The sequence below is a fragment of the Phyllopteryx taeniolatus genome, chromosome 10 (genome assembly GCF_024500385.1).
Source record: "Phyllopteryx taeniolatus isolate TA_2022b chromosome 10, UOR_Ptae_1.2, whole genome shotgun sequence".
In the NCBI taxonomy this organism is placed as follows: domain Eukaryota; kingdom Metazoa; phylum Chordata; class Actinopteri; order Syngnathiformes; family Syngnathidae; genus Phyllopteryx; species Phyllopteryx taeniolatus.
Genome location: NC_084511.1, coordinates 23715727 through 23737906, shown reverse-complemented (window position 1 = coordinate 23737906; position 22180 = coordinate 23715727). Strand labels below are relative to the sequence as shown.

The 22180-nt window shown below is 41.7% G+C and overlaps 2 long non-coding RNA genes across 3 annotated transcripts in view; one reads left to right on the top strand and one right to left on the bottom strand.

Annotated features, from left to right (window-relative positions):
• Positions 1 to 4378: 4378 nt before the first annotated feature.
• On the bottom strand, positions 4379 to 20834 carry LOC133484991 (uncharacterized). Of its 2 annotated transcripts, XR_009790568.1 has the most exons (4): positions 20510 to 20834; positions 7646 to 7717; positions 7495 to 7524; positions 4379 to 7400 (listed from the first exon to the last, which is right to left on the bottom strand). It is a non-coding gene; the product is annotated as an uncharacterized LOC133484991 (long non-coding RNA). The 2 variants fall into 2 exon arrangements; XR_009790569.1 differs by having other exon boundaries at positions 4379 to 7524.
• Positions 8719 to 22180, top strand: part of LOC133484992 (uncharacterized) — a 167664-nt gene continuing 154202 nt past the window's right edge. Inside the window, exon 1 of the long non-coding RNA XR_009790570.1 lies at positions 8719 to 8862. This is a non-coding gene — a long non-coding RNA (uncharacterized LOC133484992). The remainder of the gene's footprint in view (positions 8863 to 22180) is intronic.

Here is a 22180-nt window from a genome sequence, read left to right as displayed (position 1 = left end):
TTGATGACTCTGTATCTATGCTAATATGGGGATCAGTCGGCTCGAAGAGTCATCTGGCTCGTGCCACCTCTTTATCTTATCAGCCGACACGCCTCAGCGCCGCCTGGGCTGTCACATACCTGGCATGCTGTGCACATGAAAAGAACGCCCCACTTCCTCCTTCCCCTCACCTCCTCACCTGACATTTGTCTCTTTGAGCTGCGGAGTTATCATTTTTGGGAGTGTGTTTAAGATGAAAATGATCTCGTAAAGTTTTTCCTTTTGACTTTTCCAATTATTTTATATTCTTGTTGTTAAACGATTCCCGTTCACACCAATCTGTACGATGCATGACATACCAGGTGCATTTGTGACTCTAAAATTTGCAGTGAAGCTTGGCCACAGTTTGAGTTAAAATGAGTTTGTATTTATCGAGTGGGGTTATTCTGTCTTTTGGAATACTAATGAAAAAAATACTCCATCCTTTGAATTTCTGTATTCCTCATTAGGGTCGCAGGTGAGCTGGAGCCTATCCCATCTGACTTTGGGCGAGAGGCAGGGTACAATTTTGAACTGGTTGCTAGACAAACAGCCCTTGATACTCACATTCACACCAATGTACATTTCAGGCTTTAGGCATAACCTGGCATGAATGTTTTTTTTTGGAATGTGGGAGGATGCCTGATTACCCGTAAAAAACCCACAAGCTCAAACATGCTATTTCCACACAGGAGGCCCTGAGCCAAGATTCGAACCCAGAACCTCTGGACTGTGAGCCAGACATGCAAACCACATCCAACTAATGCCACTAATGAAAAAATAGTCAACATTTTAATATTTTATACATTCATATCCCTGCAATCAGACAGTTTTGCAAAAGCTCTGGTTGCCCTTCCCATTAATCGGTACCCAAAAAGAAGCTCTCACTTTTGTTTGTTATTTTTGTTGATGACCCACCATCCAGATAATTGTATTGATAAAGTGCATGAATCCTTTTGGAAATGGATCTTTTGGCCAAAATGTAAAATACATAATACTGATAGTATCAAATCTAATTGACCCCATTTACACTCTTGGTTCTTTCCTGTGCCATTTGCAGCTAAAAGACACCCATTCAACAAATATAAACAAAATAACTTTAACTCAACATATGGCCAGAGACTTACAGTAATTGTTTTAGCAAAAACTGTTTGCGTTAAATGCAGAAGTGGTGTTTTAAAGCATCATAAATGTAAATATGACACAAATGTTGTCATACACTGTGAAATTCCCTTGTTAATGTGGAAAAGATAGGTGAGTTGTTTAAAAAAAAAAATATATATAGTGTCATGTAACAATATCTTTAGTCTCATTACTGTCCAAAACTGCTATCCACCCATCTGAGTATCCCATCTTACTGTAATACAGTATATTGAGTCACCTCTTTACTATAAACAGTCATATCCCTAAAAGTTCTGTCTTTTTGGTCAAGAATGGCCCAGTCCAGACAGTAAATCCTGACTTAGTGTAACCCTCTGAGCCCCCACCTCCCATCCCGCACTCCCCCTTTTAGGGTCTTTGTCTCCACTCTGCTCCCTGGCATGATTATTTCTTATCATGTATTTATTTGTTTAATCCTCCCCTCCCCCCACCACACTTGGTCGGCCTCTCCTGATGCACGAGCTGCCTGTCTGGCAGTGGAATCCCCCCCTTCCCGCCCTCCTTCATACCGACCCCTCAACCCCCACCAGCCTACTGCCCCAACCGAGCTCCACTGCTGCCACAATGACGATGCTGCTGCTTGCAGAGGCCTCAAAGAGACCCTCACACTACCCCCCACTTGCATGTGGCCACCACTATGGCTTGCCTCTACGCACACTATAAATAATGGATGCATTAGAATGCATGAATATCTTTTTTTGGGGGGGGGGGGGGGGGGGGGGGGGGGGGGGTATGTGTATGTGTATGTGTGTGTGTGTGTGTGTGCGTGCCTTAATTCATTATTAATCCCCTTCGAGGCAAAATGGGCTGTGGCTCTTATAGAGCTGGTGGGCCTGGGCTAAAACCTGCTCCATCTCTCAAAATTTGGTGCAGCATCGCCCACAAAAAAAAAAGAAAACACATCCCAATCCCCCCCCCCCCCCCCCCCCCCCCCAGCTCTTAAGTACTTGCAATCTACTCTGTGATATACAGTACATCTGGAAGGGGTGGGTAATCTGAATTGTTTTTTTTTCGGGGGGGGGATTGTGATACTTTTTCCATTAGACAGATGACCATCACCCAAAAGTGGTGTAAAAATGTGCCACAGTATTAGGTACACTGAATGTGCACGTCAAACTCATTTTCATCTCATTTCACTGGCCACGTCATACTTCTTGAGTCCCTCAGATGGCTGTTGTGACTTTGAAAACCAAATAAATGTAAAGTGCTGTCATTTCGTCAAATATTATATTAATTGTTATACACATTGGGGCCTTGAAACACAAATTAAATTCTTTCCATTATTCAAAATATTCAAATCTCAAATTATCTTTCCCCATTGAAATGAATGGGAATGCCATTATTCCCTTCCAGTCACCCCCCAGTTATAAGTGTATAATGTACATTTTTTAAATGTACTGTTATCTACAGTTTTTGCCATCTTTTTTGCTCCAACTCAGTGGATGTTGTGCTGCTCCTTCTGGTGTGTGTGTGCGTGTCACGACCACTTGGGGGCAGTGTGATACTAACATACGGTTATATAGGGAAAATCACATCTAAGCTCAGTAAGCCACAATAATATTAGTTAGTTCTTCACAGAGCATACAGAATATATTCCTGTGAGGATTGTTATATCTGTCTACATGTGTTGCTTGACCGTTTGTGTTCAACCTTATCTCAAGGCACCACTGTACAGTATATTGTTAACAACAAATTGAATTTGAAAGCAGAAATCAAGGAAAATTGTGGCGCTCAAATATTTAAGGCTACAACTATTGTTTAATTATTGTTAAAAAGGGATTTTGTGAAACAAATGCTTTTAATATATATTGAAAGTGAAGAAAAATTGCTATTTCGGTACAGATTGGACACATTTTGCTTTAGTGGGCGTCATAAAGTGATACGTGTCTGTACTGTATGTACATATACATATATTGACTGTATAATGTGTATGTTTTGCTGTGTGAGTCCTTTCTGTGGAAGTGCTATATAAATAAAAGGGACTTACTTACTGTACTGTTAGAAGGGTATTCATTTAACAATGTGTTTCAAACATATTTCAATTAGGGCAGCTGTGGGCATTTGATGCTGCGGCCTGTGTCGAAAGATGTGAAGGTTTGATTCCCGTCGTTGGTGGTGTGTCAGTGAGCAGCAGTGTTCGTCTCCATGTTTGATGTAAAAAAAAGACAAAAAACAAAATCCTGCACGCCATATTTAGCGAGCGCACACTCACACATGTGGGCGTCTTATTAAGCATTAAGTGTGTATTTATGTTTATCTTGCACACTGGGAACACCTCGTCACACATTGAGGACATGAGATCTAACAGACGGGTTAGAGGTTACAAAGCTTGTGTGTGTGTGTGTGTGTGTTTGCCAGAGATAAATTTCCATGCCTGTAGTTGTGATTCAGAATTTAGAGTGTGTGTTTGAAAACATTACTGAAAGGTGTGTTTTTATTTATATGTAATATATGTGTGATCTTACATCTCTGCACCACACACACACACACACACACACACACACACACACACAAAGCTCCTTTTCCACCGCTAGGTCGCAGTGCCTGCCTCTTGCCTGTACTTGCATATTATAACCCCTCTTACTCAGCCAACCAATAGCAGGCCTTTAAAGCAGAGTCACAACCAATCAGAAACTACTACACTCCACGCACGCACGCACGCACGCACACGCGCGGCTGTGTCATGTCCTCTTGTGCACACACCATTCACTCTTTTGCATGCCTTCATTTTTGCTGTTTGCTGTTCATTAAGAACGTAACTCACCCATAGTAGCATGAGCCTTGTGCTAACACTTTAGCTATAAAAATGTGTGACAATGGACAATAGGGTGTGTCGTTAACCCTGACATTTTGTGACTTAAACGTTGAGGTAAATACAGTTTTACCATGACAAAAATTTAAAAAAAGGATTTTTTTTTTGAGCAAACACATCTGGTTGTAAAGGACAATTTCAAACTAGTAGAAATACAGTACATAGATTTTATTTATTGCGGTACATACACCCCCAAATAACAATAAAGTTAACATATAATTACTTATAATGATATAATATGAATAGAAAATGGTTAATAAAAATACACAAAATATTGAAACTGCATAATTACATGTAACAAAAGTGAGTGGTATCCCCCGCACCATACACCCATATACAGAATGTTTTCCTTGAAACTGACACAAAAGGAGATTTACAACTGGAAACAAAAGCTTTAAAATGTTCCTTAATAAAATAATTTAAAAATAATTTCCTTTTATTAACACACTACTGCATAAGTTTCCCAATTTTTAGATTTAGTGTACTTTTTGTGTCGGGGTCATGGGGGAATCATATCATATTGCTTGTAAATGTCTTTTCCAGCCAATAAAGTTTTGCAAAAATGTTTAATTCAGAAAAAAACATGAAACATTTTAGTTTTCTTTACCCTACAGAAAAAAGTTTTGCATAACCCAATCAAATAATTTAAATGAAGAATGAAGAAGAATGAAGAAATTTGGATTGTTTTGTTTTATTTAACCATGTTTTTTTTTTTTCAGTGAATGAAGTCACACCAGTCCTAATAAAATCTGTATTTCACATCATTATAATAAAAAAAAAAATTCTAAAAGCTTTCCACGTTAAACTCGCTCACCGACAGGCTGGCCCTCGTGTCAAAGTCCTCGGCGCTGCTGTTCATCATGCAGCGGGGGTCTGCCCTGACACATGGAGGACCCGACTTTCTGGAATGTTCTCCAGCCTGATGTTTTGGTCTCGTGGTCTTCAGTAAATTGTCAAGCCTTGTTGTGAGAGCGGGAGGCACCACACTGTGCTCGTGAACTTCTCGCAACCTCTCAAATTCCTTCTTCCACGCAGGAAATTGAAATATTGTGCACTATTGGCATGCCGGTGGTCATCTATCACCTCGGCGTAAGCGGCATGAGAGAGTAGACCCCGTGTAGATCAGAGATGGGCTGCTGGGTGTGGGTTCAAAGGTAAAAGAGCAGACGCCAGTGTGAAGGAACTCTTTCCATCAAGCGCAAGTTGTGTGTTGCCCATAGACGGTTAATTGGGTACGCCAGTGATTCCCAACCACTTGTATATCAAATACATTTTCCCCATTGAAATTAACTGAAATGCAAATAATTCGTTCCAGGCCCTCCATGGAACAACCACAAAATTTTGCTACGTTTTTTAAAATATATTTTTTTAAAGTAGGTCTGTATTTTAATATGTAAATATAAAACCTTATAAGAGAATGTATAAAAATAAACTGTTACAATGGTTTCTAATGGTTCGCACAGCCACCTCGTAGTTTTAAGGTTGAGGGTTCCGATCCGGGCTCCTGTTTTCCCCTGTGGACTTTGCATGTACTTTCTGTTTCTGCGTGTTTTTTTTCCCCGGACACTCCGGTTTCCTACCATTCCAAAAACATTCATGGTACATTTGTGTGCCTTTAAGGGGCGTGGCCGAGTGAGTGATGTCAGGAGCTTTGACTCGGTTCGCCATTTATCACACAATTAGTTCAGTGTTAGTGTCTTCTCCATGCTCCTTGTGAGTGTTTTCATTTTGTATTTGTGTGTTTGACTGCTTGTCCCATTCAATGAACGGCTGAAAGTGCATCGGCAACTGTCGCTCAACTGTTTTTTTCCACTTACCTCAAGCGGCGGGATATCTGAAACTTGCTTGTAATTAAAAATTTGGCTTCCTAACACAAAGCAAAAACATCAACCAAGCGACGGCTCGTAACTCGGAAAACTCAGAAGTTGGGGGCATTTGTCAGTCAAGGCACCACTGCAAAGACTTTTTTTGACATTTTGATTTGGCAGTGTGTCGTGAGTTTTCCAATGTCAAAAATGTGCCCTGGCTCAACAAGGGTCGCATGGGCAACACTAATATCTCATGCAATCTTACAATTTCAATTCCCGGTGAATTCGCAACTTTTGGGGAAAAATATTTCACATCAAAGTGGCACAAAAACTGGAGGTCACATTAGATCAGTAAATCAACCGAGGGGGCATGTAAAGCAAATGTCAAACTCAAGGGACAAAATATTGAAAACACCTCCAAGAATGATGCAATGCAGTTCTACACTAGTGCAAACTAGTGAAGGGAGGAACAACACTAGTGCGTTAGCATTGTGCTGAGCGCACAAGAGTGAAACCCCGTATTGGTGCGTGTATCGCTTTAAGAAAAAAAAAATCATGTGACCGATACAGAAAGTGTGTCATTTGGATGTGCCGCGGCAAATTGTGTTGATAAGAAAACAAACTGATTTGTTGGGTGCAGTTTTGCTGTTGCTGTTGGATTTTTGCTTTTTTACAGTACAGAGAAGGTCAGAAGGAGCTACATTGTGTCTTTGTAGATCTAGAGAAAGCCTATGACAGAGCACCCACAGAGGAACTGTGGTACTGCATGCGGAAGTCTGGAGTGGCAGAGAAGTATGTCAGAATAATACAGGACATGTACGGGGGCAGCAGAACAGTGGTGAGGTGTGCTGTAGGTGTGACAGACGAATTTAAGGTGGAGGTGGGACTGCATCAGGGATCAGCCCTGAGCCCCTTTCTGTTTGCAGTGGTGATGAATAGGCTGACAGATGAGGTTAGACTGGAATCCATGATGTTTGCAGATGACATTGTGATCTGCAATGAAAGCAGGGAGCAGGTGGAGGAACAGTTCGAAAGATGGAGGCATGCACTGGAAAGCAGAGGAATGAAGATTAGCCGAAGTAAGACAGAATATACGTGCATGAATGAGAGGGGTGGTGGGGGAAGAGTGAGGCTACACGGAGAAGAGATGGCAAGGGTGGAGGACTTTAAATACTTGGGGTCAACCGTCCAGAGCAATGGTGAGTGTGGTCAGGAAGTGAAGAAACGGGTCCAAGCAGGTTGGAACGGGTGGAGGAAGGTGTCAGGTGTGTTATGTGACAGAAGAGTCTCTGCTACGATGAAGGACAAAGTTTATTAAACAGTGGTGAGGCCAGCCATGATGTACGGATTAGAGACAGTGGCACTGAAGAGACGACAGGAAGCAGAGCTGGAGGTGGCGGAAATGAAGATGTTGAGGTTTGCTCTCAGAGTGACCAGGTTGGATAAAATTAGAAATGAGCTCATCAGAGGGACAGCCAAGGTTCGATGTTTTGGAGACAAAGTTAGAGAGAGCAGACTTCGATGGTTTGGACACGTCCAGAGGAGAAATAGTGAGTATATTGGTAGAAGGATGATGAAGATGGAGCTGCCAGGCAAGAGAGCTAGAGAAAGACCAAAGAGAAGGTTGATGGATGTCGTGAGGGAAGACATGAGGGCAGTTGGTGTTCGAGAGGAGGACGCAGGAGATAGGCTTACATGGAAAAGGATGACACGCTGTGGCTTCCCCTAAAGGGACAAGCCGAAACGAAAAGAAGAAGAAATGTAAATAATCTTAAAAACTGTTTGAAAAGTTTTAAAGTTGACCTAAACGTACCTTTAAATACTGCTGTGATGGTCTAATACTTACACTTTAATGAGCTGCGAGTTTAGCGTGCTTCCTTTTCCCACCTCCGTTACGATTGGATGCCATAAAGAAGGTCTGGAAAAAAAACAACAGTGTACTGTACCAAAATCATAATCGAACGTTCGAGAGATGAAACGAGAGTAAACTCGAGTGAACAACAGACGCAGATATGAATAGTTAGAAACGACACGCCCCTTTTGAGCTGCGTGCCTACGGCGACGCTAAGATAATGTTCATGCATTGGCTTCGATGGGAACGTCGCCCCTGCCAACATGGCCGCCGCTTCCATATCTCGGCTGGCCGGATCTAGTCTTCATATCTGTGACCACAGCGGCACAACCCGGAAAATCGGGTACCAGTCGCTGTCTGGTGATTGTGCCATTAAACAACAGCAGTCAAGGACAATTTAGTCTTCAATCAAGCTAACATGCACGTTTTGTGAATTTAGATTATTGCAGTTTATTGAGGAGTGACCGTTTCCATGTACCTCCGTATGTCTGTATTATGCTGCCCCCTGGTGCCCAAGGCGCTCACACCAGAAGGAGCAGCACAACGTCCATTGAATTGCAGCCAAAAAAAGGTGTCAAAAACTGTTTAATTCTTTACATTGTCTTTAATCACTGCATGTTTTCACACAGTAGAATATTATTGAGTGCAGTTTTGATAGTTTTATTGAACTGAGTGTCAATTGTATTTGTCCAAAGTGATGTTTCCGCCTTCCACGATTGAATAATCATGACAAGGAAGTGCAACTGGCAGGCGTGATGACGGAGGTGGATGGGGGTGGGAGTGGGAACGATGTAGATGTCAGTGTTATATAAAACGTATAGCACACAGCTAGAATGCGCCCGCATGGACGGGATGATCCTTTTGTGTCTTTTTCAGTGGTTTTTTTTTTTTAAATATTTTTTTAAAAATCTCTTCTCCTCTGCATCTCTTCCGCCGTGAACTTGTTGACCTTGGAATGCCCCCTTCCCACGATATCCCCAGGCACCATCCTTACAGGAAGTGACATCAATGGGACTAAAAAGTAAAAAAACAAAAAAAAAAAATTTCAAAAATAAATAACATATCGCAGGACGGAGTGTGTCGGATGTCCAGCACTGGATTGTTGTTGTTTTATTTATTTATTTTTATTTTTAGTTTTTACGACGGGAGGATGCTGGATGAAGGATGATGCTGAGTGGAGGAGCCAGACAGACGTGCGCACTGGAAGCTGAGTGAGTCGCTCTTTTTTTCTTTCCCCAATTTTGTCTCCGATTCATTCAACTTCCCATATGGCCGCACTTTGCGCATCTCTCATGTTCGTCGTGATGAGAACTGTCGTAGCAACTAATAATTTTGTTGTGTGCCATAATAACGAAGAGCATCCTCGTTTTGACTGTGAGGTGGAGGATGAGGAGGAGGGATCATGATGAATAATCCGCGCGCGCATTTTGTTTGAACAATCTCCTCCGTCTCGTCCTCAGAGCATCCAAGTTGCATGACAGTCCCGTGTGCGTCTCGCCATGCATGCGGATGGCGTGTTTTTATTCGCCCTCCGTGTGCGTCTGCCTCCTCCTCCTTTTCCTCACCGGGGAGGAAGAGTCAGCCAGACCCTGACGTGCACCCAGACAGAAAGTGCTGCAGTCACGTGATGTCTGCTCTCTCATGTTAGGGTATCTGCAGGCTGCTCGGCACGCAGCACCATCACATTGGCAACAAAACGGAAAATTAAAAAAAAAAAAAAAAAAAAGGATTACAAATTTTGGAAATTTATGTCAGGGCAGGCAGCATGGTGGTAAATTTCCAGAACGTTTTCAGATAAATTTTGCAAACACTGAAACAAGCATGAAAATCAACATTTTGCTTTGTCATAAGAAGACATGCAAGCCAAAAGCATGACAATTCAACAGATTTATTTGTAAGTACCACTATATCAAGTTATAAATATTCTATTGAACACTCAATTGTTTTTCCTTGGAGATATATTTTATACTATATATTACTCAACCCCAACCCAACCCATTCAAAAATTCACAAAAATGCACCCCTCATCCATCCAAAAATACAAAACGTTCATAAATATAAAATGAAACCACTTGCAAGGAGCTGCACACTCACACGCAGAATAACACGCCACTCCAGTCCATGCTGTCACTCACTAGCCCGCACCCATTAAAGGCAACCATCCAACAAACAAATAGTACAGTGTGTACTGTAATTGCACTTTTTATATCTTTACATTATCTTCAATAATGTGTCATAAATGTGCCAGCGTTTTATAAAATACAATGTTATTTTTCTTCATATTTTTTGGGGGGGGTAGTCTAGAATGGATTAATGGCTTTTCAATTAATTAGAATGGGGAAAATTGACTTGATATCCATTGTTCCTGCGCTATATTGCTGTTCGCCTATTCCGAATATTTTTTTTCATATTCATATCGTGGATAATTCGCCATATTGTGCGATTTTGAGTGGATGCTGCAATTTCTTTTTTGTGTTAAATGTTTCCGAGCCTAAAACATTGAAAAAGAATTGTTAAAAAAAAAGAACAATTCATTAAAACACATTACAAGGAACAACTTTAAAACGTGTTTAAGAGTCTAAAAAGTGTTTATAAGAGTATGGTACAGGTTAATAGGAGTGTGGGGAACAGTAAAAAGAGTCTGGAGAGGTTCATATGGCTTTAAAATATGTATAAATAATCCCCCAAAATATGTGGTCGCTACCTTGTGGATTTCAGCTGTTGCGGCGGTGGTCCAGGAACCTAACCCCCTGCAATAAGTCAAGGATTCATGTACCAGTGAACTGATTTTAAGAGCTTGGTCACATAATGACTTAAACATGATAGTTAAGGTACCATTGTATTAAAAGTTTAAACCCTAAACGTACCACAAATTATGCTCCCCAAACAGATTAATATCATTCATATTATTCATATTACAACATTACCATATAAAATAAATGGCTTACAGATGTTTCGATTTGAAAAAAAAAGGGAAAAAAAGGACATACACATGCAGCCAAGAGTCTTTGTAACTTCTACTAACAACCGAGATTACACTTAGCTCCTACCTCAACATACAAAGTTCGTAATCAGTCAAGGTGCATCACTTCAACATACTTCCTTGACACCAATTGCTACTGTCCTATTAGCCAAGGCTTTATCAAGGGAACGCTATTAATATGCGTGAGGTTCTAATAATTTTTAATGTCCTTATGCCATTTATTTTTGGGGCATTTTTTGGCGAACCTCTCAACATTCACACGCAATTTCTGATGAAACGTTATGAAATTAATTAAAGATTTAGTTTTACATTTTTGGAATGTGGGATGAGGGCGGCGTACCCGGACAAAACATGGGAACTCCCCTCCACAAGGCCGGAGCAGAAAATCTGCTTGATTATACGTGTTAACTTTAGTTAAGGTCCTCAATTGAATTTCTCTTTGCATTCAAATTTGATTTCTGAGCAAATTTATATTGCAGTTATCTTGTATCAGCTGCCCCGAATAATAGAACGCCACACATAAATAGCTATGCACGTCTGAATAAAATCTACACTCAAAATTGTTTAACAGCCTCTTCAGAGTCAATAAAACGGTTGCCCCCAGTGGAACACACAACCCCAAAATGGAAAAAAAACTTTGGAGGAACCTCAGCACCTGCTGTTCTGCGGCACTTGGGCCTCACTGGAGAGGTCATATTTAACTGCTCATAATTATTATTTATGGCCTTAAAGAGGCACGGCTTCCACTTTCAAACCGCTGCCCTCGTATCGCTCTCACACGGCTACCGCTTGTGAGCTGCTTTGCGCCTCGTAGCGTGCCATATTTTCGGTAGCAATTGGATTTAGAAATGGGACAAAAGTGGATAATTGCAATACAAACTTTCAGTCAAGAAAGCTGAAAGTCATGCATGAAAGTATCTATCTATCTATCTATCTATCTATCTATCTATCTATCTATCTATCTATCTATCTATCTATCTATCTATCTATCTATCTATCTATCTATCTATCTATCTATCTATCGGGGAGGGGGTGGTCGTGGTGGGCTAGCTGGGTGGGGGGTGGAGTGGGCTTGGGACCTCCCTGGGTCCTGGGTGGTCGTTGGCGTCCCCTCGGTTGGGTCCCCTAGTGGACGGGCTCGCTGACTCCCCCCCCCCCCCCATTGTGGGTGGGGGGTATCTGGGGGTGAGGGGGTGTTAGACTCACCCTCCCTCTGTGCGCCGGCACAGCAACTCCGTACACCAATTGACTAACATGCATGTGATATTGTGTTCATTCACTGAAAAGTTTGACTGAAACTATAGACTTGAATTACTTGTGCTAGGATCACTAATAACACCACAGGTTATACTAACATATCAACTCACAGGTTCTTACAGGCGTTTAGACACTAAAAAAGAATCTCACCGCACTACTCACCAGTAACAGTGCCTTGCTCATTTTCCCACATCCTGTGCTGTCCTTCTCTGTCCTCTCTTATCTGGTTCTCTTGGTTATTTATCGCATGTCTTTACCGGGTGTCCCCAATCTCCAAATAACTGTTGGAATTTTACTTATGTTCAAATATCAAGACTGTCTCGCTATTGTTCTGCTGTGGTTTTCACTCCTAGTCCCCCTGTCCACTCTTTCCCTCTGTCTGTCCCGCCCTAAAAGCCTTTTCTGTCCGGCTGCATTTTCAATAAACAACAGAATAATACAAAATTTGAAAAATAAACAGAGGGAGTATTTTAAACTCTGCTGTTGCAAAACTGTTCCAGCACAAAGGCATACAGATCTACCATTCTGCAAGGCCATGCAGCTGAACAGGACAGGTTATTAAAAAAAAAAAAAAAAAAAAAAAAGATTACTTGTGTGTGCGTGGAACTCAAACTGCTGTTGCCCGTCCGCCCGCCCGCCCGTCGGTCCGCACTGATAGCTTCATTATCCGAGGCTTGCGTGTAGACGCCAGCGCTTAATCTCCCCGGGTGAATGGGGCGGCCCGCGACACTGGAAATAAACGCTTGGCTTCCACTTACGCACTCAGTCATATTAGGCCAGAGGAGACGGAGGTGAGGAAACGACGCACGAGCTGGGCCTGCGAGAGGCCAGTTTGAGAGTAATTAGGCGGACTGGACCGATGGAGCAGGGGCGTATATTCTCTGTGGTGACAGAGCGCGGGCGGGGGGTCTATTGGCGCTCGACAGGTGCAAAGGGGAGCGGGCGTCAGGGGCTCGCAGAGGAATGGAAACCAGAGATGAGGCCGCGCTACATCATCTCCACATTCTACATGGTCACATGCTCGCCGCTAGCCTCTTGCTGCCTTACATGCTACTGTGCATGTGTGTGTGCATGTGTGCGTGCGTGTGTTTTTGTGTTTGTGGGGGTCAGAAGATCAGCGTGTTTAAAACCGCAGTGGTCATCTGTCGTAGCGCGTCAAGCTCACGCTCCCACAAAGAGCACTTGTTTTGTGTGTCCACTACTATTATACAGCACCCCCGTGAGGCGCTTTGATCAGCGGGCTGTAAAAGCAGCGGTGAAGAAATGCCGCCATGATGGGTTTTGACATATTTGATGCTAAAAGTTGTCACATTGATTCTTCTGTGCAATTACATGGAGGCATAATCCACGAGCCATTGCAGCGTCCGTTATGGGAGGAGAATTGGCCACTGTGTGACGTTTTTTTTTTCTTTTTCCCCTCTTCTCTCCGTACTTCCTGGCTGTTCTGCTTGAACTCAATAATCCTGGTTACAGCCATTACAAATCCTGCTGTCTTGACGTGAGACCCCAGACAGGAGACAGGATCTGAAACTGGCTTTCATTTAGCATTCCTCTGGGCTTTATAGGCAGGTGTTTAACATTACAGGCAAGATATTTATTGGCTAACTTTAAAGGCAACCTTTTGTTTTTGTTGTTGTTTCTTAGCTCTCAATTAGGAACAAACACGATGCCCGCACAACGGATGCAAAATGCGTACAAGTACACTCATAAAAATGACTACATATGTTGTCTATATGAACCCTTGGGCTGGCAGAATGGATGCTAGCTGGAGTGCACAGGTCCACATCCCCTGAATGGTTACTATGGTTACGGTGGGGTGTAACCGTAAAATACAGCTTATGTCCACAGATACAATCAAAAGCCAATCAAAAGCCTGAAGAAAGTAACTCATGGAAAGGGGCACTCAAACATCTACAGTGTTACATTCCAGACCAACACGCAATAGGTTAAAAGCTCCGCGATACAGAGATCATTTAAATATATATATATATATTTTCACAATAGTTTAAACCTTAAAATACCCCTCTCACTCGGGGTTGATACGGATTACTCGACTAGTCGACAAGTTGACATTTAAAGCTTGAAGTTGACTAATCGCTAAGCAGGTTTTTTGGCATCTCGTTTTCCAACGGGCCAGTTTACAGTGGCCTTACAATCGTGTTCTTTTGACGCTCAAATGGATAGTGCGCTGTAGTCGACGAGCAGGCGAGCCAGTACGTTTTGCTGAAGTACTCACAAACAACCTAACCCGATATTTTTTACATACCTATGAGAAAATTCCTTTCACAAACCAGATGATGGAGTTTCGGTTCCCAGTCTTTCCAGTTAGAAGTGGCTACCATACAACCAGGCAGTCTTACGATCTTTTCTATTCGACTACTTATGACATCCACTAAATTTAGCCTCCTTACCAACAGGCTCGCCTGGAATTGAAAAAAATATCTAAACCTTTTTTGACATACAGTATATCTCATGTCGCAATTTTGTCATTTTCAGTTCAAGTCAGCAGTAGTCAGTCACTTTCTGCTACCTGGAAGTATCCTGGCACCTGTAGTTTACAAACATCATAAAATGGTCTAAAAAAGAAACAAGCGCATATGACGATTTCTTCCTCGTCATGCGTGGGGTCTCACATTTTAAAAAGTGGTTAAAAGATGTTAACAATGAGTATGTGCATTTTTGTAAATACAGTTTTCAGTACTCAAAATGCAATTTACTTGTGTTTTTACAGGCCAAAATGTATTGAAAATGTTCCATTAAAAAAAAAAATATATATATATCCTTCCTCATACAGATATGTCCGGTTCGCTACTTGATTCCTGACGGTTACAGCAAGCGGCGAGCAGGCCAACACACAAAACCCTGAAAAGAAGGCGTAACAAAAAGTGATGAGGTTTTGGGCATGCTTAGCAGACGGGATTGACTGACCGTTTCCTCACTCGCGGATGTTTCAGAGCGGCGAGAGGTGAAGGTGTTTGTATATTTAACTTTTCTAATCCAGGATTTAGAAGGATCCACTAAAGTCCAACAATGCAGAACTGATGTGCGGGTCAGTAGCTACTCTCAAGCCTAAATCCTCCCGGGTCGGCCTCAGACATAAATCATGCGGCTACAGTGCATCCCGCCTGTGCTCTTCTCATGTTTTGCCATCTCTGAGAAATAAGCCGAAAAGATGATTTGCGATATTGACCACGGTAGTCCGATTAAGACGTATTGCGTTGCCGTTGTGGCAATTAAACACATTCTTTGTTTTGTGGAGGCCATTATTCCTGCCTCTTAATCACCCCTTCCACTTTTATAACCTCCCCAAGTCTTGGTGTGTGGCTGCGGGAGTGTGGTGGTGCTGGCAGGGGGGCTAAAACACGTGGGCAAAAGACAAGGAAATAACATGCTGCCATAAATAAACGTACCACCACGAACAACACACAAGATCTAGGCACGCACAATTCTCTTAACGATAATAAATGTGGCACATTTTTATTGCCATGCTTTAAAAATACTCTGGAGTTGCTGTTTTTTTTTTTTTTTTTGTGTGTCTCGATCACAGATTTTATTATGATTTACGTGATAAGAACTAATTTACCACTGTCATTTGCATCAACCTTTAAAGTCGGAATGTGGCAGTCGTATACCTGGAAATGGAAATATAGTAATCGCAACTCTGTTAAAACATACTGTATGTTTTTCACAACGACTTCAAAATCATTTGATTTGATTACAGCCAAACACCTCACAGTAATTCACCATTTTTTTTAGGTTGGCTATGAAATTTATTGTATCTATTAAAAAATTCAAAAAGCACCAAAACAATTCTTTGACTTCCAACACGGTGGCCGCGGCCATGTTCAGAGGTGCATGACGTCACGAAAAAACTATTATTCATATAACGTTAAGAAGGGATTTGGTGAAAATAATGCTAAAAGTAAAAGTTCGGTCAAAATGAAAAATTAGGCAGACACGATTTATTTGGTTTAGTCGGCCACATAAAATGATGTAGTGGGCTGCATTTGGCCTCGGGGCCTCGAGTTTGACACCTGTGGTATACAGTATACCATGGTATTGTCTTATGTTTTATGTTCAGTAATCAGTACCTGACTTTGTTCAAGCTGAGGTTGTTGTTGTTAAAGTGCTATACATATAAAGTTGAGTTGAGTTTTAACAAAATTATTACATGACATTTGGATTATGAAAGACATTTCCATTTAATCATCAGCACAATGTTACGATCATCATCTGCCAGGCAGCCACAGTTAACGCCAGTGGTCCTCCCACTCGACCATACAGCCTCCATTCTTCTGCCAGCCAAAAAGCGAGGGCTGCTTTCAGAACACGGGCAACAATAAATCGTGTTTTACATTACAAATTGCTTTCAAATCAATAAATATTCCACGTCTGCTGTCTGCAGAATGCGCCCAAAGCGGAAGTGACATCATGAAATGAGACGTGGGCGACAAACGAAGCCATTTTGTACTGTTTATCCTATATACTGTCCATATAATATGTAATATCTTTATTACAGTATTTCATTTTCATTATTTAACTTGTATTTTTATTTGTTTTGCTTATTCAGTGTGACTCAGCTGACCGGTAGGGTGACGCCCCCTTGCGCCCTTATTGACCATCCGCCACTGATGGTTTGTGAGTTTTCAAACGAGACACCTGGGAGCCCAGACGCCAAATTGTCACTGCCGTAGGTGACACACTGTCACACCGGGCCTAATGGCATCATTTACGCAGGTCACGGCCGAGCATACTGTTGGTGTGATGGGAGGGGGCTGGCAGGGTGACACCCACTGCTTGTTTACGCTGCGCATGATGCACCCCCCTGTCAGCAGCTACAATAATTATCACCTCAGAGGAATTTGGAACCCTCGTGTTAAATTCCCTTTGACAAGTCCGTTGGAGGAGGTCAAGGAGGTGGGCACTGTCTCCGAGGGGGGGCATGCCAGCAGTGGGTGCAGGGTGTAGTGCCATGTTTATGTGTGTGTGGTGTCCCAGGGAGACCCCCCACCCCACCAACACCACCCTCCACCACCTGCCCTCACTCATGCAACCTTCGGACCCCCAACACAGCAAACATGATTTGCATGGTGTTTACAATGTAAATTGGTTTCGGAAGGGCTTAATTTCACTCTGGAGAGCACCAAAGGTGGTCTGTGGGCTGAGAGGGGCGCATTGCACAGCAAGTTTTATGTAATACTGGCGAATGGAAAAAAAAGTGACATAATTTTTTAAATGAAAATCAAACATAAAAAAAAATAGCTATGGTAACATCTGATATTAATACTACCACGTTCTGAAGTCCAAGTAAAGTCTGAGTTTTTCATCTGTGACGTATGTATTGCCAAGAGTGCTCATCTAAGCAATCAATGAAATGGTGTTTTTTTCGCATTATTTAGTTAACATTTAGTTGCTCCACTGTTCGCCGCTCTGTTGGTTTCATTTTGACAAAGAGCGAATAGCACTGTCAAGAATCGAGCCGATTGTCATTACTTTGGTTTAATGAACCGAGCTGATGATTGACAATAAAGGTCTAATTTCACTGGGCAAAAAAAATTGCCATTAAACAGTGCATTATGATGATTTTTTTGGGGGGGGTCAAATGTAAAGGCAATGCTTCTTTAAGAGCAGGATATCTGTTATACTTATGGCTATATGTTACAACCAATTGTTAAAACGTGAGTCAAACATAAATAAAGGATGCACAGATACAACATACAGTGATGACACAAAATGGATGAAAATGGAAAATAAGCTTTTCAGTCTGCAGTTCAGTCTTTTATGGTAATACTATGGGAGAAACGTATAAATATCCACTAATGCCAAACAATCCTAATTTGTATATGCACCACATATACCTTCATTGCCACCTCTTGGATATGCCTGAAATGTATCATTCACAAGAAAAATACACTATTCAACAGATATTAACAAAAGTGACAAAAGGTAAAAAAAAAAAAAAATAAACCCTGTATATCAACTTTGATCCATATAACATTTAAATTTAATGTTCTTACTTCACCCGAGCCCATCCCTTCCACAATGTTTGATGGAAATGGATCCCATAGTAACCGCATAATCCCGCTAACAACAAAACAAACAAAAGGTAATTAAAGACCAACATGCGAGTTTTGGTGTCCTCAGTAAACGAGCCCCAGCGCTGTTGCAACTTTGAACACCTCAGCATTTGTGATTTTAATACGCTTGTTTGTCTCAAGCTGTTTTTTAGTGTGCAAGTGTAAATCACTGGTTTACAAGGGAGGTGAGAGTGCCGTAAAAGAAAAAAGGTGCGGATGACTGCGCCAGTAAGCGGAAAAGAAGAGAAGGAGAGAGAAGGTTAGCTTTAGAAGTACATGAAGAGCACAGGTGGCAAAAGTACCGACACGCTGTACTTAAGTAGAAGTGCAAATACTTGTGTAAAAAGACTGCTAAAAGGAGAAGTACGGATTTGACTCCTTTACGGAAGTACAAAGTAACAATTAGTTTTTACTGTCAATTATATACAATACCCATTTTGATAACTATAGGCACAACAACAACAACAACAACAACAAAACAATTTGCATAAAATAGCCAGAAGCTGGTGGTATTTAGGCTGGCACAAGCAATTCTGTTAAATAAAGTCATGGATGGGAAATATGTTGCTTCTCCCAAAATGCTGACATTGACGTTAATGCTCCCTGGTTCACGTTTCTGCATGTTGCTGCTGTCCCTGTTTTTTTACGTCCCCCCTCCCCGCCTTATAAATCCCCAAGATCTCAATCAAGATTAAGAAAAATACATTTTCAAGTAATGTACAGATACCTAAAAATAGATCTACTCAAGTACTAGGGCTTGAACAGACAAGTCGATGTGTCAACTTTTTCCACTCCGCAACGACGGTTAGCGCTTTAAATTTACTCATTGCCAATTTGTATGAAAAAAAAAAAACTTTAATCAGCTAAAGCCATTGAGAACAGCTTCTCATTTACAATGACCTCCTGGAGTCTATTTAGGCTTCACTGTCTTGCCCAAGGACACTTCAACAGCAGACAGTCGGAGCCGGGATTCGAACCGCCAACCCTTTGGTTACTAGACAATCCACTCTACCAATTCGCAGCATTTAATTGTTCTGCCTGGCATGATAACTCACTGGCATAGCTAGATGAACAAAGTTACATTGTAACCATTTTTCTTTTGGAATGGATAATTTCTCACAGCACGTTCGATGATCAGTCACGGCACACTGGGAATCGCTGACCTATTTAATATTTGCGCGGGTGTTTGAGGATAGTTGTCAGGCAATAGCGTCATGAATGAAATAGCGTCAAATGGTTGCAAATGGAAAACGCAATTGATGTCCTGAGCTTATGCATTTTTATGTTCTCCTTTACAGGCGCTCAAGTCTGTCGTGATACTACAATCAGTAGTGCGTCTGCTTTTGATGATGTCACACGTCGGTGCAGTTTCCGGTGTGATGCGTCTGCGGCATTATAGTTCACGTTGAGCTCCGTGGCAGCTTCAAAGCCGGCGAGGGAAATGGAGGATGACCTGAAATGTCTCGCTCATTTTAGCCTTCGCCAGGAACCAGCGACTGCGCTCTGCTCTTAGTAGTCTACTCCAAAACGCTGCACTTCTAATCTTAACCTTAAAGGCAGCCACCTTTCAAAATGAAGTGGGGGTCCTTCACGCGATGTGACAAACCAAAGTATCCCCGCTGTGTCATCAGATCAGATCACCACTTCTCAAGTCAAAAACTGTGCTTGACGACAGCGTTGTCCCCACAAAGTGATAATTCTCGTGTGAGAGGATTTGACAGATAGCTAACAAGTAACATAGAATGCAATGATCTGACCCTTGACCACTATTCAGGACCACTATCTTTAATCAGATATTGGAACTATGGCTCTTGCTCTTTTTATAAGAAAAACTATTTTACGAGAACAAAATTTACCACAAGTGATGACAAGAAAAAAAATCCACAATTCCTCCTTTTACCTTTGCCATCTTGTGTCTTATATCTTTTGAAATAAATAGGGTTCTTTCTCCAGCAAATATAGCAAAAGTCCCTCAAACTTTGTCAATGTTAGTGATAGATCTATACTTAAGAGATACAACAAATGGCGTTATCTGCGATTTATGCACCAGATAACCTTTAAAAATATTTAAAATTCCTGTGCTCACACAAAACAGTAATCTGCAAAACTTTGAAAGCGATCGCTGTTGAAAATTGTGACTGCTAGAGGGCCGAATAGACTGGCAAACCTTTTGAAATCATTATGAGCAAATGTCCTGGAAAGATGAAAATTGCCTGGTATACTGACATGAAAAACACAGTGCTGCAGAAAGTCCGATTGTTTTTTGTTTTTTAGGACTGCTGTACTGGCAAATAACAATAACACCTGTAATCACGGGAGACCATCTTTTAAGAATTCGGACTGCGAGAGCACTGATAGCACTTCCGGTGAAGCTCTTGGCAGTGGATGGGAGATGGGAGGGATAGGAAAGGTCTAAGGGGCTCACTTGACTTCATTCTGATAAGGACTTGTTTGAGAATGCAGTGCTCTTAAATTCTTTTGATCTCAATTTGTATGCTAATGAGGCAGGTTTTATGTATGCATTGCAAAGTGACTGCTCACCCTTGTTTGTTCAGCTGCTTTCATGGTGGCGCCTTCATCCTTCAAACATCACTTTGTCGTTTGCGTTACCCTCCTTCTGAGGATAATCGTGGCCCGTATTGCATTTTGCCTGAGTGTACATGGCTGCAAACTCTCCAATGCACGTACACGTCACTTTCTTGTTTAGTCGGCCGGCATCTCTCTGGTCTTTCGCAGACTGGTGCCTCCCCCAGCAGCTCCGGGGAAGAGCCGTTCATTCACACGCGCTCTCGCACGAGCGCACAAATGTACAAACAGGACACAACTTCAGCCCAGACTGGCTCACGCGCAGCACTCGCTCACTGAGGTGCTCGTTGTAAAAGAAGAAAGAGCAGGATGGAGATGAGAGTCGACTGACTGCCCCAACAAGCAGTTAATCCCCAAGACGTTTTTAAACACGGTCATGTCTGTGACCCAGTCTAGAGGTCAAGCCCTCTTAAGCCCAATTTTCACCAGGCAGTGCACTTTTCCTGCAGTTCTGTTGTCAAATGCTGTTAAAAGTGCAACATAATCAATTGTACCATACCACCTTTTGGCAGACTGACATTAGGATTCAACCACAGTGGTAGGGTAACTAAGGCCTAGTACATCAATAGGGATTTTTCTTTTTCTTTTTATCTGTTACAGAACCCACACATGAAAATAAAAAAAATAGGCATTTAACAGTTTGGGTCGTACTGTGTGCGGGGTGCTGCAGTAATCTCAACACAGAACACTACGCACACAAAAATTCTATTCCACCACCGATCTCGAATCGAGTCCGCCAAAACTGAAATCTCGCAAGATCAAACGTGATGTAACAAAAACGAAGAAGAAGAAACATCTCAACGCAACGTCGAACAGGACACACAAGAGGAGGAAATGATGTTGGCCTTGGGATACATTTTTATGGAAAAATCCTACTAATACTAAAAAAAAAAAGTTCTTTTAAGAAGACATTCATAGTGTGTTGCTCCATTTAGCAAAGCAAAGCAAATTTGTTTATATAGCGCATTTCATACACAAGGTAACTCAATGTGCTTTACATGATTAAAAACATTTAAAAACAAAGAAACAAAAAAACAGCTTAACATTAAAACAAAGAGCAAAAAAATAAAAGTACAATTAAAACAATGTACAGTGCAAGAAATATCATTTAAAAGTGGAAATGCTCTAAAAAGCATGAGAAAAAAGAAGAGTTTTTAACCTGCTCTTAAAAACATTCACACTTGGGGCTGACGTCACTTCTGTTGGCAACTTATTCCATTTGTGTGCAGCATAATAGCTAAATGCTGCTTCAACATGTTTGCTTTGGACTCTGTGCTCCACTATTTGACCTGAGTCTGTTGATCTCAGAGCCCTACTGGGTTTATATATCCATTAGCATTTCTTTCATGTATTCAGGACCTAAACCATTTAGTGATTTATAGACCAGTCACAGAACTTTAAAATCTATGCTAAAGCTCTTTGTTCAGGTCAGAACCTGAGCTGCAGAATTCCAAATGAGCTGCAGTGTTTAATGCTCTTTTTGGGGAGTCCAGTCAGAAGACCATTACAATAGTCAAGTCTACTTGAGATAAAAGCATGGATGACCTTTAGTCGAGCAGTTAATTGCAAATATAGCAAACATTGTTCAAATAGTGATACAAGCATGACATTTGGTACATGTACCCC